This window comes from Suncus etruscus, chromosome 10 (genome assembly GCF_024139225.1).
Source record: "Suncus etruscus isolate mSunEtr1 chromosome 10, mSunEtr1.pri.cur, whole genome shotgun sequence".
Taxonomy (NCBI): Eukaryota; Metazoa; Chordata; class Mammalia; order Eulipotyphla; family Soricidae; genus Suncus; species Suncus etruscus.
Window position 1 is genome coordinate 44,148,314 of NC_064857.1, and position 4,869 is coordinate 44,153,182.

Sequence of the window (4,869 nt, forward strand, 5' to 3'; positions counted from 1 at the left end):
TACCGAAGCATGTTTGAAGATGAGGTTATAGGAAAGCATTATAACCTATCACAAAAGGTCAGTATAAAAATTTAAGGCTTCCAAAAAGAAACACTTCCAGTTAAATATGAGTTCAACTACATATTTTAGTTCATCTGGATGACTGCTGTACAGTTTGCAACATAAAGAATATATTTATACAATTTTGTTATGTGATAATTTTATTAATGGTCTAATATTTATATTTGTAAATTAAAAAATAAAGAGCTTAAATAATTAAGCAAGTGCTAAAATTTCACATAGTAGATTTTACTAGAATAATAAGACATTAAAATATTTATATTTAATATAAATTAAATATATTAAATTCATATTTAACATATAAATCATTATAATTAATACAAAGCTATTAGTTGACAAATAGGTACTCCTACATATTTGTCCAAAAAATCTTTGGAACTTATAAAAATACTTAGCTCCCACATCCTTTATAATAATGTTATGATTATTAAATTAAAATAACATGGTATTGGAATAAAGATAGATTTTTAGATTAGTAGAATAAATGCAGTGGTCCTTAAACTATGGTCCACGGGCCAAATATCATATTTGTTTCTGTATTGTTTCTTTACTTCAAAATAATATATATGCAGTGCATAGGAATTTGCTCTTAGATTTTGTTTTTACTATAGTCTGGCACTCCAATGGTCTGAGCGACAGTGAACTGGCCCCCTCACATACCCTGCTCATGGATTGGCAGAATTAACATCATTAAAATGGCAATAGTTCCCAAAACATTGTACAGTTTTAGTGCAATCCCTCTAAGGATACCAATGCATTCTTCAAAGAAGTGGATCAAACACTCCTGAAATTTATTTGGAACAATAAACACCCACAAATAGCTAGAGCAACCCTTTGGAAAAGAATATGGGAGGCATCACCTTTCCTAACTTTAAATTGTATTACAAAGCTATAGTCATTAAAATGGCATAATATTGAAATAAAGACAGACCCTCATATCAGTGGAATAGACCACTAAAGTATTCAGAAAATGTTCCCCAGACATACAATCAATCTTTGATAAAGGGGCAAGAAATGCAAAATAAAGCAAGGAAAGCCTCTTTAACAAGTGGTGTTGAAGCAAATGGCCATCCGCTAGCAAAAAAAAAAAAAAAAAAAGAGAACTCATAACTTCATCTAACACCATGCACAAAGGTCAAATCCAAATAGATTAAATACTGGATATGATATCTGAAACCATAAGGTATATTGAACAAAAAATAGGTAAAATACACCATGATATTGAAACTAACAGCATCTTCAAGGCGGAAACAGCACTCTCCATTCAAGTGGAAACAGAGATAAACAGATGGGAATATATTAAGCTGTGAAGCTTCTGCATCTCAAAGAAAATAGTGTGTAGGATATAAAAACCACTTACAAAATGGAGAAACTATTCATCCAATACCCATCAGACAAGGGGCTAATATCTAAGATATACAAGTTACTGATAGAATTTAACAAGAAAAAAACATCTAACCCCATCAAAATTGGGGAGAAGAAATGAACAATTTCTCAAAGAAGAAATATAAATGGCCAAAAGGCAAATGATAAAATGCTCCATTCATTAATCATCAGAGAGATGAAAATCAAAACAACAATGAGTTAACATCTCATGCCACAGAGACTGGCACACATCACAAAGAACAAGAGCAATCAGTTTTGGTGGGGATGTGGGGAGAAAGGAACTCTCATTCACTGCTGTTGGAAATTTTGTCTAGTTCAACCTTTATGGAAAAAATATGGAGATTCCTTAAAAACCTGTAAATTGTTCTCCCATTTGATCCAGCTATAACACTCCTAGGAACTTAAATATACCCTAGAAACTCAAAGACACAATACCAAAATCCCTTCCTCACACTTATATTCATTGCAGTGCTATTTACAATAGCCAGACTCTGGAAACAATTCAGATGCTCTAGAGCAGATGAATGGCTAAAGAAACTGTGGTACGGGGCCGGGAAGGTGGCGCTAGAGGTAAGGTGTCTTCCTGGCAAGCACTAGCATAGGACGGACCGTGGTTCGATCCCGTGGTGTCCCATATGGTTCCCCCAAGCCAGGGGTGATTTCTGAGTGCATAGCCAGGAATAACCCCTGAGCGTCAAATGGGTGTGACCCCCCCAAAAAAAAAACAAAAAACAAAACAAAACAAAAAAAAACTGTGGTACATATACACAATGAAATATTATGTAGCCATCAGGAAAGATGAAATCATGAAGTTTTACTTCACATGGATGGCACATGAAACCTATTATTCTGAGTGAAATAAGTCAGAGGGAGAGAGAAAACACACAGAATAGTTTCACTCATATATGGGTTTTAGGAAAAATAATCAAAAAAAACATTGTAATAATTCCCAGAGAAGAAGAGAGAAGAACAAGCTCAAGATATGAAGCTCACCACAAAGAGTTAGAGAAATAACTACACTGAGAACTATTACAATTTCAGTGAGTGAGGAAATTAGATTGCCTATCTTGAATACAGGATATGGGTTGTGGAGAAGGAAGATGAGGACATTGCTGATGGGAAGATTGCATTTGTTAAGCGGGGAGTATTCATTTTATGATTGAAACCCAACTACAATCATGTTTATAATCATGGTATTTAAATAAATATATTATTTAAAAATACTTAGCTCTCACATCCCTTATAAGAAATCTTATGATTATTAAATTTAAACCTGTACTCAGAATATTATAATTTATAGAGCCCAAGGAATAAAAAGTGTCTCTTGATCAGCTTACTCAGTACTGGACATAATACAAACCCATCACTCAGAGCATCTCAGTACTGCATCCTACATTTGAGCCAGATGTATGACCCCATTTCAGATAGCTAGCTAGGAACAAATAATCCACAATGAATATATATTGGGTACCAAAGATCTGTCATCAAGTCAGTGATTAGTCCAGTCTAACATTTATGTCTGTCACATGCCAAGGAATTACTTTGTTTCCAATAATACCTTGCATTTCTTTTTTAATATGAAGAAAGAGCATCTGAGAGACTAAATAAATTATCCAGAGCTGCAGAGTTCCTTGTTCCAGACTTGTTCCTCTTACCATGTTAACACCTTTACCAACTGATTTTCCATCTGGTCTTTCGTTGGTCACAAAGATAGCCCAAGTATTGTTGATTTTGTTCTTGGTTGTTTTTTGGTTTTTTTTTTTTTTTTTTTTTTGGTCCAAGCATATTAGTGTACTACTATGCTTTGTGGTTTCTTTTATCTTGCATTTATTTGTGCCTCTTTTATTCTGATGAATTCACTTATGTTATGTTCTTTTATTGCATTATCCTACAAATAGCATTGAGTCATCCCAGAAGTTCCCTCAAATCTTCTTCCACCTCCTGCCCAGATCACCAATGCTCCAAATAATACTTAATATATATAAGAATAGAGTTTGAAAATAATGTTTTGGAGTTGTAGAAAAAAATTTTGTCCTAAAATATTTTGACAAAATTATCTACAGTAATATACTTATTATTAATTTTTTTATTTAAACACCATGGTTACAAAATTGTTCATTGCTGGGTTTTAGTCATACAAAGTACACCATCCTTCACCAGTTCACTCTCCCCATCACTGATGTCTCCCTTTTCTCTCCCACTTCCTACCCTCCCTTCCAGACCTGTCTCTATGGCAGGTAATTTGCTTATTTCTCTCCCTCTCCCTCTTTCCTTCTCTTTCTGTTTCTTTCTCTCTCCCTCCTCTCCCCACATTTTTTTTCTTGACACATTAATGGGGACTGTGCCTTGTGTTTCACTGTCTCCCTTTTCAACACCCAGTTTTTGTCCTCAGTGATCAGTTCCAACTATCATTGTCCTAGTAGATCTTTCTATTACATTGCACACTCACTGCTTTGTGGAGAGATTTCCTACTCTTGTCTGGACTACTTGATTCCTATATCTATTGTCTAATTATCTATAGCAATACATTTTTATTTTATTAAGACATATGTTTTTGGTAAAGAAGAGGATCCTCTATATGAAACAATAGCTTTTGCTGTGATGAAAGATAAATTTGAATGTGAATGTAGTGCTCGCTTCGGCAGCACATATACTAAAATTGGAAAGATACCGAGAAGATTAGCATGGCCTCTGCGCAAGAATGTGAATATAAATTTCTTAATACATTTTGAGACTAGGACTTCATAAAAAAGAGAAGTGAACAAAACAGAGAGTAAAGCAATGAATAAGAGAAATGGGGTGACAGACATAAAAATTTAGACTTGGGAATAAAAATTATGTGTTGAAGTAAAAATGTATCATAGATATAAGTACTAAGAAGAAGAGTGAAGAAAATGTGAATCTGACTGGTGAGAGGCTTCATATTAAGACCAGATATTTACTTTTATGAGGAGTAGCCATGTGCAGAGTATATGAGTAAGAAGTGTTTGCAGAAGTGTATAGGGATGAGGTGGTTCACAAGAGGAAGTTCGGTTAGTTTACCATTTTGTGATAAGCATGCTGTTGATTTTGCATATCATCTGAATACCACATCTAGACCCACATAAAATTGGTAAACATTTATGTATATATAAAGCAAAAATGAATGAAAATGATGATCAATAAAAATGATTTTTTTCAATGAGGTTCTGGGGCAACAACATATTTAAGACACAGAAACCATGTCTAAGGCTGGAGAAATATTACTGTGAAGTGGGCCCTTGCCTGGGATGTGGCCAATCAATGGGTTCAATTCCCAGAACTCCTTATTCTTCCCAAACCCTGTTAGGAGAGAACCCTAAACTTAGGACCAAAAATAAGGCTTAAATATAGCTAGGCATGAAAAAATATGTAAAGCAAATCCAAAAAATGTGTAAAATCTTC

General features: G+C 34.1%; 1 non-coding gene across 1 annotated transcript; it reads left to right on the top strand.

The window, feature by feature from the left end:
• Nucleotides 1-4,075: 4,075 nt before the first annotated feature.
• Nucleotides 4,076-4,177, top strand: LOC126021726 (U6 spliceosomal RNA). The gene has a single exon (XR_007500210.1). It is a non-coding gene; the product is annotated as a U6 spliceosomal RNA (small nuclear RNA).
• The last annotated feature ends 692 nt before the right edge of the window (nucleotides 4,178-4,869 follow it).